This window comes from Oryx dammah, unplaced genomic scaffold (assembly GCF_014754425.2).
Source record: "Oryx dammah isolate SB20612 unplaced genomic scaffold, SCBI_Odam_1.1 HiC_scaffold_27, whole genome shotgun sequence".
Lineage (NCBI taxonomy): Eukaryota > Metazoa > Chordata > Mammalia > Artiodactyla > Bovidae > Oryx > Oryx dammah.
The window spans coordinates 100,988,041-101,003,878 of NW_024070211.1; the positions used below are offsets into that span (position 1 = coordinate 100,988,041).

Sequence of the window (15,838 nt, forward strand, 5' to 3'; positions counted from 1 at the left end):
TTTTATTAAATGAATGTTTTAATTTTATGTGGAGTTGACATTCTACTATGAAGAGTGAGAATAACAGGTCTGTTACATCCTTGTGACTTGCCACCCTCCAACTTTTATGTTATATCATCATTGCTACATTGTCTATGTTTATAATATCCATAATCTGTTAACTAAATCCTGCAGTTATTCTGCTGTTCTTTATTAGTTCTGTATATAAATGAATTCACTGTTTACCATAAGCCTTGTCTATTTTATATTTTTATGTTTTGTTTGGTTAATCTCTTAAGTGACTGATTAGCAAGATAGTATTATAGCTTTTGTACTATCTGTGTTATTTAGTATTTGAAGATGCCTGTTATCTTTGTATTTGTTTTTTCTTAATTAATTTATTTTAATTGGAAGCTAATTACTTTACAATATTGTAGTGGTTTTTGCCATACATTGACATGAATCAACCATAGGTGCACATGTGTTCCCCATCGAGAAGCCCCCTCCCACCTCCCTCCCCATCCCATCCCCAGGGTCATCCCAGTGTACCAGCACTGAGCACCCTGTCTCATGCATCGAACCTGGTCTGGTGATCCACTTCACATATGATAATATACATGTTTCAATGCTATCCTCTCAAATCATCCCACCCTCGCCTTCTCCCACAGAGTCCTAAAGACTGTTCTTTACATCTGTGTCTTCTTTCTGTCTCGCATATAGGGTCATCATTACCATCTTTCTAAATTCCATATATATGTGTTAATATACTGTATTGGTGTTTTTCTTTCTGGCTTACTTTGCTCTGTATAATAGGCTCCAGTTTCATCCACCTCATTAGAACTGATTCAAATGTATTCTTTTTAATGGCTGAGTAATATTCCATTGTGTGTATGTACCACAGCTTTCTTATCCATTTGTCTGCTGATGGACATCTAGGTTGCTTCCATGTCCTGGCTGTTGTAAACAGTGCCGCGATGAACATTGGGGTACACATGTCTCTTTCAATTCTGGTTTCCTTGGTGTGTATGCCCAGCAGTGGGATTGCTGGGTTGTATGGCAGTTCTATTTCTAGTTTTTTAAGGAAGCTCTACACTGTTCTCCATAGTTGCTATACTAGTTTGCATTCCCACCAACAGTGTAAGAGGGTTCCTTTTTATCTGCACCCTCTCCAGCATTTATTGTTTGTAGATTTTTTGATAGCAGCCATTCTGACTGGCATGAGATGGTACCTCATTGTGGTTTTCATTTGTATTTCTCTGATAATGAATGATGTTGAGCATCTTTTCATGTGTTTGTTAGCCATCTGTATGTCTTTGGAGAAATGTCTGTTTAGTTCTTTGGCCCATTTTTTGATTGGGTCATTCATCTTTCTGGTATTGAGCTGCATGAGCTACTTGTATATTTTTGAGATTAACTGTCAGTTGCTTCATTTGCTATTTTCTCCTATTCTGAAGGCTGTCTTTTCACCTTGCTTATAGTTTCCTTCATCGTGCAAAAGCTTTTAAGTTTAGTTAGGTCCCATTTGTTTATTTTTGCTTTTATTGCCAATATTCTGGGTGGTAGGTCATAGAGGATCCTGCTGTGATTTATGTCAGAGAGTGTTTTGCCTATGTTTTCCTCTGGAGTTTTATATTTTCTGGTCTTACGTTTAGATCTTTAATCCATTTTGAGTTTATTTTTTGGAATGGTGTTAGAAAGTGTTCTAGTTTCATTCTTTTACGGATGGTTGACCAGTTTTCCCAGCATCGTTTGTTAAAGAGATTGTCTTTTCTCCATTGTATATTCTTGCCTCCTTTGTCAAAGATAAGATGTCCATAGGTGCGTGGATTTATCTCTGGGCTTTCTATTTTTTTCCATTGATCTATATTTCTATCTTTGTGCCAGTACTGTACTGTCTTGATGACTGCAACTTTATAGTATAGTCTGAAGTCAGCAGGCTGATTCCTCCCGTTCCATTCTTCTTTCTCAAGAGTGCTTTGGCTATTTGAGGTTTTTCGTATTTCCATACAAATTGTGAAATTATTTGTTCTAGTTCTGTGAAAAATACCATTGGTAGCTTGATAGGGATTACATTGAATCTATAGATTGCTTTGGGCAGTATATTCATTTTCACTATATTGATTCTTCCTATCCATGAACATGATACATTTCTGCATGTATTTGTGTCCTTTTTGATTTCTTTCACCAGTGTTTTATAGTTTTCTATATATAGGTCTTTTGTTTCTTTAGTTAGATTTATTCCTAAGTATTTTATTCGTTTCATTGTAATGGTGAATGGAATTGTTTCCTTAATTTCTCTTTCTGTTTTCTCATTGTTAGTGTATAGGAATGCAAGGGATTTCTGAGTGTTTATTTTGTATCCTGCAACTTTACTATTTCATTGATTAGCTCTAGTAATTTTCTGGTGGAGTTTCTAGGGTTTTCTATGTAGAGGATCATGTCATCTGCAAACAGTGAGAGTTTTACTTCTTTTGCAATCTGGATTCCTTTTATTTCTTTTTCTGCTCTGATTGCTGTGGCCAAAATTTCCAAAACTAAGTTGAATAGTAGTGGTGAGAGTGGGTATCCTTGTCTTGTTCCTGACTTTAGGGGAAATGCTTTCAATTTTTCACCATTGAGGATAATGTTTGCTGTAGGTTTATCATATATGGCTTTTATTATGTTGAGGTATGTTCCTTCTATTTCTGCTTTCTTGAGGTTTTTTTTTTAAATCATAAATGGATGTTGACTTTTGTCAAAGGCTTTATCTGCATCTATTGAGATAATCATATGGTTTTCTTTCAATTTGTTAATGTGGTGTATCACATTGATTGATTTGTGAATATTGAAGAATCCTTGCATCCCTGGGATAAAGCCCACTTGGTCATGGTGTATGATCTTTTTAATATGTTGTTGGATTTTGTTTGCTAGAATTATGTTAAGGATTTTTGCAGCTATGTTCATCAGTGATATTGGCCTGTAGTTTTCTTTTTTTTGTGGCATCTTTGTCAGGTTTTGGTATTAGTGTGATGGTGGCCTCATAGAATGAGTTTGGAAGTTTGCCTTCCTCTGCAATTTTCTGGAAGAGTTTGAGTAGGTTAGGTGTTAGTTCTTCTCTAAATTTTGGTAGAATTCAGCTGTGAAGCCATCTGGTCCTGGGCTTTTGTTTGCTGGAAGATTCCTGATTACAGTTTTGATTTCTGTGCTTGTGATGGGTCTGTTAAGATTTTCTGTTTCTTCCTGGTTCACTTTTGGAAAGTTATACTTTTCTAAGAATTTGTCCATTTCTTCCACGTTGTCCATTTTATTGGCATATAGTTGCTGATAGTAGTCTCTTGTGATCCTTTGTATTTCTGTGTTGTCTGTTGTGATTTCTCCATTTTCATTTGTAATTTTGTTGATTTGATTCTTCTCCCTGTTTTTCTTGATGATTCTGGCTAATGGTTTGCCTATTTTATTTATCTTTTCAAAGCTTTGTTGATTTTTACTATGGTCTCCTTTGATTCATTTGCATTTATTTCTGCCCTCATTTTTACGATTTCTTTCCTTCTACTAACCCTAGGGTTCTTCATTTCTTCTTTTTCTAGTTGCTTTAGGTGTAGAGTTATGCTATTTATTTGATTTTTCTCCTGTTTATTGAGGTAGGCTTGTATTGCTATGAACCTTACCCTTAGCACTGCTTTTACTGAGTCCCATAGGTTTTGGTTTGTTGTGTTTTCATTTGAATGTCATGTTGACTCTTGTATTGGTCAAAGTTCATAGTTCCTGGCAATGGAATCCACTTTATTAAGTTTAAGTAGGAAGGAATTATTAAGCTCACAAAATTAGTGGGAGAGCAGAAATAGTAGGCTGTAGATTGAGCTTTGTTGTAGGTTGAGTTTTCAGGAAGCAGGCAGAGTTTTGAGTATAAAATGTTCATTAGGGGTTAACACCTGTGAGTTAACACCTGTGACTCTGGGAGTTGGTGCTAGACAGGGAGGCCTGGCGTGCTGCAGTCCATGGGGTCGCAAAGAGTTGGACATGACTGAGCAACTGAACTGAACTGGATACCTGTGAAAGTAAAGGGGAAGGAGTAGAATTGTGCAGAGGAAGAAGTCCAACTGCTCATGGAGATCAAATAAAGTCTTATCCCATGTGAAGGCCTATATCATCAACAACTCACCCATAGTACTACTCAGATTTACTTTCCTATATGTTTGGGAAGTAGCTCCATCAAGATTCTGATGGTTCTTTCTTCCTGAGGAGAAACTTAGAAAAGGGAAATTAGGAGGACAAGCCACAGTATCTGTCACTATAGTGGGACTCTGTGGTGTGAATGATGCTCATTGTTTTCTTCCTCCATTATCCAGGTTAGATTTCTCTACTCTCACTGGCTACTCTGTTGGCCTCGAGGACTCATTTAGTGTCATGAGCCAGCCTCTACTTAGGTCAAGGTTGCTGTAACTGTGTATTTATAGTCACAGTCTGGCAAGAGAGTATTAAGAGGTGCCCACTCATGTTCTGTGCTCCACTCATGTTCCTCCCTACCCCAATGTGTAACAGTAGTCCTGCCTCCTTCTGATGACCAGGGTCATTACCCCTTCCAAGATGATGATTTTTCTTCTTGCCTACTGGAATAATGATTCCAAAGTTGCCTCGGTTACATCCATAGCTTATAATACAGTGGGATTCTTGCTGTATCACTTGGTAAAAGCGTGCCTGCTTTGAGGATCAGGACCTCTAACTCTAGATTCCAAAAGCTGCAGTGATGGGAAGCACAAAGTCCTCCCATGGGCCACTAGTAGTAATGGTAAATAGAGCCACACTTACTTCTACCTTTTAGTTGCCAGGCCATATACTTTTTTTCTTTTGGGGACATTGTTATGTATATTGTTCTGTATAATGGTCTTTGATCTATTAATAGTCAAGTATTATATCTGAAGCATGATACTCTATTCATGAAGAGTACTCTCTCTGAGATATTCTAGCTGTGGCTTCTCCAGAGAGCTGAATGGTAGTTAATCAGGTGGATAATCCCTTCATTCCCTTAGTGATATATTCTATTAGAAGACTGTCAAAGAGTGCCATCTTTGTTCCGGTTCTTACAGTGAAGTGAAATGCTTTTTTTTTTTTCAAATTTTGCTTCAGTTCAGTTCAGTTCAGTTCAGTCGCTCAGTCGTGTCCGACTCTTTGCGACCCCATGAATTGCAGCATGCCAGGCCTCCCTGTCCATCACCCACTTCCGGAGTTCACTCAGACTCACGTCCATCGAGTCTGTGATGTCATCCAGCCATCTCATCCTCAGTTGTCCCCTTCTTCTCCTGCCCCCAATCCCTCCCAGCATCAGAGTCTTCTCCAATGAGTCAACTCTTCGCATGAGGTGGCCAAAGTACTGGAGTTTCAGCTTTAGCATCATTCTTTCCAAAGAAATCCCAGGGTTGATCTCCTTCAGAATGGACTGGTTGGATCTCCTTGCAGTCCAAGGGACTCTCAAGAGTCTTCTCCAACACCACAGTTCAAATGCATCAATTCTTTGGCACTCAGCCTTCTTCACAATCCAACTCTCACATCTATATGTGACCACAGGAAAAACCATAGCCTTGACTAGATGGACCTTAGTCGGCAAAGTAATGTCTCGGCTTTTGAATATGCTGTCTAGGTTGGTCATAACTTTTCTTCCAAGGAGTAAGCGTCTTTTAATTTCAGGGCTGCAGTCACCATCTGCAGTGATTTTGGAGCCCCAAAAAATAAAGTCTGACACTGTTTCTACTGTTTCTCCGTCTATTTCCCATGAAGTGATGGGACCAGATGCCATGATCTTCGTTTTCTGAATGTTGAGCTTTAAGCCAACTTTTTCATTCTCCTCTTTCACTTTCATCAGGAGGCTTTTTAGCTCCTCTTCACTTTCTGCTTAGAGGGTACTATTCACTGCAGAAATCACTCATAACTAAGAAAGGTGAGTTTGGAAACCTGTAATGAGACTACCCTTTTCCTTTGAACAATTAAGTTTCTCTGAATTCTTTGTGCCTCTCTTATTTCTTCCTTCAAGTTATCTTCCTGCTTCTCCAAGAATGGTCCTCATGGCTTAATAATAAGATTTTGGGTAGTGGGGATTAGAATGAGGCAATTTATGTCAGCTAGAACTTCAGCCAGTATTCAGAAATGTTCCAGCATGCCCTATGAACTGGATCAGAGGCGCACCAGAAGTCATTTTGCTTTTAAAATTTTTTCCTGGAGAAAGGAGTATTTTTGAGTCAGTGCAAAGCTGGCGTGTGAATGCAATAGTCTATTATCTGTTTCCAGCATTAGTTCCCTGTCTTGGCTCAGTGGACTCATCCAGTTCTGGGGAGAGAAAGGCTTCATGTAGTAATTGAAGAAGCTTTCACGAGACTCTTTGGATTTATGGGCACAAGTAGCATTACTTGGGCTTAAGGGTCCCACATGGCAGAGTGGGAACAAGGTTATCTCTGACAACTTAGAAATTGGTGCTCTAGAATCATAGGATAGTAGCACCTTTGACAGACACAGCAGTCATTTCATGGTGGCTTCCATCAATATAGCAAAACCTGGAAACCCTTAAAGTACATTTAAGGCAGCGAATACTTTGGGTGGAATGGGAGAGAAAAAATGACAAACATTCTAAAGTAATTGTATTTGAAAAACTGATTAATATTCACATTTGAAACATTCCTTGTTGGAGAGTGCCTTAAAAGTTTAATGTTGTCCTGTGTTAGTCACTCAGTTGTGTCTGACTCTTTGTGACCCCATGGACTGTAGTCTGCCGGGCTCCTCTGTCCATGGGGATTCTCCAGGCAAGAATACTGGAGTGGGTTGCCATTTCCTTCTCCAGAGAATCTTCCCAATCCAAGGATCGAATACATGTCTCCTGCATTGCAGGCAGATTCTTTACCATCTGAGCCACCAGGGAAGCCCAGTGTTGTCATATTAAGGGATTATTAGGAGCTAATATCGGAGAAGGCGATGGCACCCCACTTCAGTACTCTTGCCTGGAAAATCCCATGGACGGAGGAGCCTGGTGGGCTGCCATCTATGGGGTCGCACAGAGTTGGACACAACTGAAGCGACTTAGCAGCAGCAGCAGAAGCTAATATATTTGTGATGAGAAAAACCAACATGGACACCAAAATTACTTTGTGGTATTATTGGAAGGCTTGCATTTAGATCATAGGTAAAATGCTGAAAATAGTTTTAAAAAAACATGGAAATGGAGATATAGAAAACTTTTTAAAGTCATAGAAAATATATGTTTAGACTCTCTGACATTATTATGCTTATTTCTGTAGCCTCAATCTGGCATAATATCCAAATCATAGTAAATATTTTATAGCTACGAGGGAACAAATCCCTTCATGATTCTCTTTATTAACATTGACTATTAATTTTATTGGGCAACTGCTTACTTTTTGTCAGATTATTTTGGACTTTTAGTTTATTGGGGGCTTTCTAATGTTTCTTCTTGCCATTGCTTAGACATAGTAGGTTTTTATCCCCCCAAACAGAAGTACTTTAGAGAATCATTCCCCTTTTCGCCTTCTCCAACTTCTTTTACAATTCAGTTTAAATTGTTACCATTTGGGACTAAAAGAAAAGTCAATAACCAGGTTATGTCTCTTAACTCCTAGCCCAGTGGTCTTTGCAGTAGGCTATGCTACAAATCAATTTCATGGGATTAGATCTGTCCCATCACCTTAAATATAAGTATTTGTGGATAGGAGTATGCAAATTAATTATACCTGTAGAATCAATATTATATAATAATTATATACATGTAACATATTGTCCTGAGCATGCAGAGTTGATACTGCTCACCTTGTGTCAATAGTAGGACATATCTATGAATGAACTGCTTTTTCAAATATGGTGTGTTACTCTTTAGTAGTCTATACACCTTGGTCACCTCTTCTGTTGTTGATGAAATGGTGGGCCTTTTATCCATCATTGAGATATAGTCTATAACCCTAAAGCAAAATTTGACCTTTTTCCCCAGCGAATTGGTTATTATAGCACTTGAACCCACATCCTTATCTTAATTAGCATAATGTTTCTCAGTTAAGTGGCTTAGATATTTGACCCTAAAATATCATTGCAGGAAAAGATAAAACTTTGGAGATATGAAAATGTCTGTGAACATAAGGCTATTAGAATGTTATATATGTGTCCAGTGTGTCTAAGAGTTAAAGCAAAACATAGCAATCATTTATTTGGAGGAGTTTAGGTACAGAGTTTATCAATGTCATCCCACTGATGGCATGAGAAGAAAGGTCTTATGCAGTCAGCTGGCTGGAACTAAAGGCCACATCACCATGATGAGAAAATTTGCTGAAAACGATGATGTGTGAGATGAAATGATCATTTCCTTTTTGACAATTATGAAGTTAGGGTAGATAGTGTGGGAGGTGTAAGGGTTACAAAGAGGATTAGGTGTAAGAATAATAAGGCAGAGTGGGAGGATAGCTTTTAGTGCAGATGGTAATGTAATATATTGTGGCTATATTGTAGGGCACATTAAAACTAGCTAAACAGACAATTATAAAGCTGATGGAAATGAACATTTTTCAAGTTATCTTTATAAAGAGTGAATATTACCCTTTTATCAAAATCAGGAATTGTTAACTCATTTATGAAATAAAATACATTTTGACTATATTAACAAAATGAGTGGATATCATTTTTGTGGAAACCTAAGTGAAGTGATTATACCTGTTTTGAGCAAATCTGTATCAATAGTAGAGGCCTAAGTATTGTACTCCACTCTTTTAGTAAGTGTTTATTTGGATAGCCTGGCCTAATAAAAAGTAAACAGATTGTTGAGCAAGTTGGGTAGAGTGCAGAAGAAAATGCAATTATCTTGGCTAAATTGGCAGTGATATCATAGCACAGGGATTTATATATTAGAAAATTTCTCCCATAAATTTAATAATTTCATAATATACCTGTACTGCCTATAAACAGGTGCTCCATTTTAAGAAGCTTGAGTGATCCACACTAATTGTTGCTGATAAAACATGCTTCAACAATGTATTTATTCCCAGAAACATCTAAAAATAAACTGTTAGGAAGGATGGCTTTCTGCTGAAATTAAAGTCCATTCTCCTGTGGGGAGCATATTTGTACTCACGAGGCCTGCCTGGTGCCTTAAGAAAGTAGGCACTCAATAATGTTTATTGAACAAATGTGTGAATGAATGAGAATTGCACACAATGGGTAATCTTATAAAAAAGGCTAGCAAGAATCATGCAAGTGAAGTCATTTGAGGGATTTTAGGAAGGCCATTCTGTTCCAATTCATTATCCCCATGATCTTTATATATTGTCTAAAATTGCATATTTGAGGTTCTTGCTGTTAAGGTGCTGTTTTATATAGCATTTCTTATCAAAATGAAAAAAGTCAGAAAAAGGTAATAAATTATCTATAACACATAACAGCACACTGGTTTATACTTTAGAAATTTTACCCCATAAAAACTGAAGGGAAATAATGAGGGTGAGGTTAGAGGTTTGGTCAGAGGGAGGGAGAGATAGCTTAAGTTTTTTTTGGGAGGAGGAGAAAGGAATTTCCTAGGAGGAGGAGCCCTATTTGTTACCTTAGGTAGGTGGTATGAAAATTTGTTGTCAGTAATGGGAAGAAAAGGAGTGAAAAAAAAAAAAAAAGAGAAAGATCTACTTTGTTATTTTTATATTAGAGAAGAATCCAAGAAGCTAAGTGCCTATTGTGTTTTCATACAATCTGAGGGAAATGGCCACGTAGATTTTGTGAATAAGGCTTCATGTTTTATATCATGTGACCTGATACTCTGATCATAAGACTTGTAACCGGTGATTGGTGTTATTGCCAAGACATCCATCTAACTATCTGTTGGGTGGCCTGACTGGAATGCCACTCACTGTTGAGTGGTGATTAGATCAGCAAGGATTGTCTGTCTCAAGGGTTCTGAATTCCTGACAAACAGAAACAGAGTCAGTAGAGGGAAAGGTAGGCAGACACTGAGTCATAAGAAGTAGTTAGTTCATTAAACAAAAACTGAATATTCTCTGTGTACCCGACACTGCTCTAAAGGGCCCAAGATGCAGTAGTGACCCAGAGTTTACCTTCACGGGCTTACATTCGGGCTGGGCGGACCGACAATGAGTAAAGAGTAATTATGTAATGTTATTTTGGGTAGTGTTAAGTCCAGAAAAAGGACAGAATAAAGACAATAAAGAAAAAGGACAGATAAAGGACAGAAATGGTATGGACCTAACAGAAGCAGAAGATATTAAGATGAGGTGGCAAGAATACACAGAAGAACTGTACAAAAAAGATCTTCACGACCAAGATAATCACAATGGTGTGATCACTCACCTAGAGCCAGACATCCTGGAATGTGAAGTTAAGTGGGCCTTAGAAAGCATCACTACGAACAAAGCTAGTGGAGGTGATGGAATTCCAGTGGAGCTGTTTCAAATCCTGAAAGATGATGCTGTGAAAGTGCTGCACTCAATATGCCAGCAAATTTGGAAAACTCAGCAGTGGCCACAGGACTGGAAAAGGTCAGTTTTCATTCCAGTCCCAAAGAAAGGCAATGCCAAAGAATGCTCAAACTACCGCACAATTGCACTCATCTCACCTGCTAGTAAAGTAATGCTCAAAATTCTCCAAGCCAGGCTTCAGCAATACATGAACCGTGAACTTCCTGATGTTCAAGCTGGTTTTAGAAAAGGCAGAGGAACCAGAGATCAAACTACCAACATCCGCTGGATCATGGAAAAAGCAAGAGAGTTCCAGAAGAACATCTATTTCTGCTTTATTGACTATGCCAAAGCTTTTGACTGTGTGGATCACAATCAACTGTGGAAAATTCTGAAAGAGATGGGAATACCAGACCACCTGACCTGCCTCTTGAGAAACCTATATGCAGGTCAGGAAGCAACAGTTAGAACTGGACATGGAACAACAGACTGGTTCCAAATAGGAAAAGGAGTACATCAAGGCTGTATATTGTCACCCTGCTTATTTAACTTCTGTGCAGAGTGCATCATGAGAAACGCTGGGCTGGAAAAAGCACAAATTGGAATCAAGATTGCCGGGAGAAATATCAATAACCTCAGATATGCCGATGATACCACCCTTATGGCAGAAAGTGAAGAGGAACTCAAAAGCCTCTTGATGAAAGTGAAAGTGGAGAGTTAAAAAGTTGGCTTAAAGCTCAACGTTCAGAAAACTAAGATCATGGCATCTGGTCCCATCACTTCATGGGAAGTAGATGGAGAAACAGTGGAAACAGTGTCAGACTTTAGTTTTTTGGGCTCCAAAATCACTGCAGATGGTGACTGCAGCCCTGAAATTAAAAGACGCTTACTCCTTGGAAGGAAAGTTATGACCAACTTAGATGGCATATTCAAAAGCAGAGACATTACTTTGCCAACAAAGGTCTGTCTAGTCAAGGCTATGGTTTTTCCAGTGGTCATGTATGGATGTGAGAGTTGGACTGTGAAGAAGGCTGAGCACCGAAGAATTGATGCATTTGAACTGTGGTGTTGGAGAAGACTCTTGAGAGTCCCTTGGACTGCAAGGAGATCCAACCAATCCATTCTGAAGGAGATCAGCCCTGGGATTTCTTTGGAAGGAATGATGCTAAAGCTGAAACTCCAGTACTTTGGCCACCTCATGTGAAGAGCTGACTTATTGGAAAAGACTCTGATGCTCGGAGGGATTGGGGGCAGGAGGAGTAGGGGACAACAGAGGATGAGATGACTGGATGGCATCACGGACTCGATGGACGTGAGTCTGAGTGAACTCCGGGAGTTGGTGATGGACAGGGAGGCCTGGCGTGCTGCGATTCATGGGGTCGCAGAGAGTTGGACACGACTGAGCGACTGAACTGACTGAACTGATCTGAAGTCCAGAAAGCAAAATGAATCGAAGAAAGGAATAGAGTTCTTTTCGGCTGGTCAAGGAAGGCCTCTCTTAGGAGGTATAGTTGGCCTACCGTATCTATTGGCTCCACATTCTTGGAGTTAACCAACTGCTTCTGGAAAATATTCAGAAAAAAATTCCAGAAAGTTCCAAAGCAAAAATTAAATTTGCTGCATGGTCAATAACTATTTACATGGCATTTCCATTATATTAGGTATTATAAGTAATCTAGAGATGATTTATAAGGGATTATGTTCATAGATTATATGCAAATGCAGTATTTTGTTTAAAGGAGTTCACCTGCAGTTTTTGGCATCCAAAGGGATCCTGGAATCAGTCCCTTGAAACTACCAAGGTATGACAGTAGTTGAATAGAGAGAAATCTAGGTGACATGAAGGAGAGAGCCATGAGAGCGTCTGGGGTAAGTATTTATAGACAGACAAGATAATATGTGGAGAAGCTTTGAGGCAGGAGTATGTTTGTCATGGGTAAGGAATAGCAAGAAGGCAAACGTTATTGGAGCAGTGAGAGATAAAGTATGAGATTGGTAGCTAATGAGATTGGGAAGTATCCAGGGATAAAATTATATAAAGCCTTACAAACCATGGTGAAGCACTTTTGTTTTATTTTAAATGTGATGGGAAGCCAACAGGCAATTTTGGACAGGAAAATGACGTGATATGATAAGCACTTTAAGAAGAACTTGGGCTGCTGTGGGGGCGAACTGACTGAGGGAAGAAAGTGGAAATAGGATGATAAGTTAGGAGGGGCTTGCAGTAGTTGATGAGAGAGAGCATGATGGCTTGAGGAAGTATTAGCTGTGGAGATCACAAGAAGTTGTTGTACTCAGGCTGTATTTTGAATTTAGAGCAGTCAGAGTATGCTAATGATTTTGTTGTTGTGTACGAAAAAGAGAAGACTGAAGGATGGCTTAAAAATGGCAGAATTACAATAAGACAGGCCATACATACTTGAGGCAGAGGAGGTCACTAGATGAGCACATTATCAGGGCAGCTAGTTGGTTACAAGAGCTGCTTTGGAGGCTTTAAAACTGCTGTTGTATTCTGAACAACAAGGAGCTATTTTTGCACTTCTCCATGTTGTCTGGTTGTACAGTGGCTGAGTCAGTTTCCTGAGTTTTCATTCTTCTCATGTGTTTTTGCGTAAATATGTCTCATATGGGCACATCTATCTTCCCTGCAACATGAAAGGCCATAATATAGTTTTGCTGAACACTCTCCAACTCTCCCCAGGCTCACATAAATATTACTGATGTTTATACCACTTAATACAGTACCTTATCAACATTTTCAAGCATTAAACTTTACTCTTAAAAAACTTTGGTTTATCTCTAATGTTTCTTAATAATAGTCTTACTAAGCAAAATTTAAACTATTTGAAAAATCTGTTTTTAAAAAAATCACCTGAAAAGGGGGATGCCATGACCTCTTCCAAAATTATTTAGTTGTTTGAATAGTTGTGTATTCAGTACCCTCAACAAAACGAGTAACCTCCTTGAGAACTGGAACTGTATTTGTGCTCTATTACATCATTTAATGCCTTGCCTAGTGTCTGACAAGTAGAAGTAAAGAAAGTCTTATCTTAAGGAGTGAATGAATTGATGTATGCCAAAACAACAACAACAAATATTTCATCTGTACTGTTAAATTTATCTATAGAGACTATCATTCTTTTTTCCTGGGGTATTCTGACAAGTTTAGTGATCTGGCACAAAACTTCCTTACAGTCAATGTAGTAGTTGATGTAAAAACGATATATAACTACAGAGGGTAGATTTCAAGGAGTTGAGCCAGAAACTTACTTATTTGGGTTTGAAATGTACATGTCATTTGTTTACTTAAGCTATCCCCACCCCAATTTTGTGTGTTACATAAAAATAAGCATAACTAGAATAAGAAGAGGTTATTTTTGTTAACATCTGTGTACAAATTATTATTAGCACTCCTAATCCAAGAGCTTAATCATTGGCATGATACCTGTATCACCACCAGATGCAAGCTTTCTGAAACTAACAGTAAATAAATGATTTTGAATAATTTTAAAAAGAAACAAAAATGTAAACATTTTTTTTCCCAAAGCTATCTCATTGGTTCAAAGCTAGCCCATTTATAATTGAATATTTTAAAAATGTGCCATTGTGTTTCTAAATTACAGTTTTCCTTTCATATAAAACAAAAATAGACATCCGTGAATAGTAGTTGTTATGAAAACAGAATTTTAGAGGATGTACCAACATAACTAGAAAAAAATACAGAAAGATTTTCAAACAAATTCAGTCCTCAAGACAAGAAACTAACTTTTGTTAAAAATGGAAACCTACCACCAGCCACATCTGCCAATGAAATATTTTGTAGACAGGCTTGAGATAAAATAGATGGTGAAGACACATTGAACTTGTAAAGGTATAGTGAATTAAGAATATAGAAACTGTATGGAGTTGGCCCACAATTTTTCTTGCTCTCTATTTAATTTCTACTAGTAGAATCAAAGGATATGTTATAGGTAGGAAGGCTTTCTTTCCCTTATATCAGTCTCAAAAATTTAGATTTGGGGTTGGGCGGCCGCTTTGAACTGGTAACTTTACAACGCCATAGGACACCTCCAACAATGAAGCAGGTTACTTCTACCTTGGGTTTTTCTCTTGCTCCTTGAAGTCAACAGCTTGTGAATGACATCCATCCAAGCGAGAAACTATTAGGTTGCCACGGACATGACTGTGCAAGGGGAACACAAGCTGGCAAGGAACGGTGTGGTTTTCTGGACTCTTGTTTTTCTGATAAAGGAACCCTGAGGACCAATCAGTTTTTGCAGGTCTAAAACCATGGCCCGGGGACCAATAACATTCAGGGATGTGGTCATAGAGTTCTTTCTGCATGAGTGGGAATTTCTCAACCCTCTTCAAAAGAAATTGTATTGCAATGTGATGATGGAGAATTATAGTAACGTGGTCTCAGTTGGCCATTTCATTTCTAAGCCAGACATCATTGTGTTATTGGAGGAAGGAAGAGACCCTTGGATGGTTGTGAAGGAAGAAACAAGAAGCTGGAATACAGATTTGGATTCAAGTTATAAAATAATCAGCAATAGAAAAATGTTTGTACCTGGGAAACATTCATCTCTTTTTCTGCAGCAGATCATTCACAGTGGTGAGAAACCCTGTGAAGAATGTGGGAAGGCTTTTTGTTCTGCCTCAAACCTTGCTCAACACAGAAGAGTTCATATTGGAGCAGACTGCCAGGACTCCAAGATGGCATCAGTTGTACCATTTAAGGAAAAGAAACACCTGGATGTCACATTAAGGGAGCTGTCAAGTTGGATACTAATGCAAGATTTCATCCCTAAAGGCATTGCTGGAGCATTTCAGAGAAGTTATTGCCAGTATTACAAAAAGTTAAACACGAGAAAGGGAGTGTTGCCGGGCTTTCTATGGTGCTGGCAGCTTACATGTTTTTCAACTGTTTGGCGTTCTTACAAGGAACTTAAACAAGAGCAGCCAAGTGAGTACCACTGAAGAGGGCACATTCTGCATTCTTTGCTGGGCACCCCTGAATACTTTCATAGCCTAGTGGAGATTTAACAGCCAACAAAAGATGACTCGTTAAAAAAAATCTCTCTTAGCAACTTTCATATCAAGAAATAGGAACTGTGATCACCATTCTGTATATTATATCCTCATGAGTTAATTATTTTATAATTGGAAATTTGTAGCTTTTGGCCTCCTTCACACATTTCAGCAACTGCCTCTGGCAGCCATTAGATTCTTCTCTGTTATCTGTGGCTTTGGTTTCATCTTTTTTTTTCTTTTTTCAAAGTCCATTTGTAAGTGAGTATTGGTATATGTCTTTCTCTGTCTGACTTCACTTAGTATAATCCATGTTGTCACAAATGGCAGGATTTCCTTCTTTTTATTATTGAATAATATTCAGTTGTATACATGCCACATTAAAAAAAAACTCTCTTAAT

General features: G+C 38.3%; 1 pseudogene; it reads left to right on the forward strand.

The window, feature by feature from the left end:
• The first annotated feature begins 15,122 nt into the window (after positions 1 to 15,122).
• Positions 15,123 to 15,386, forward strand: LOC120854850 (annotated as a pseudogene).
• The last annotated feature ends 452 nt before the right edge of the window (positions 15,387 to 15,838 follow it).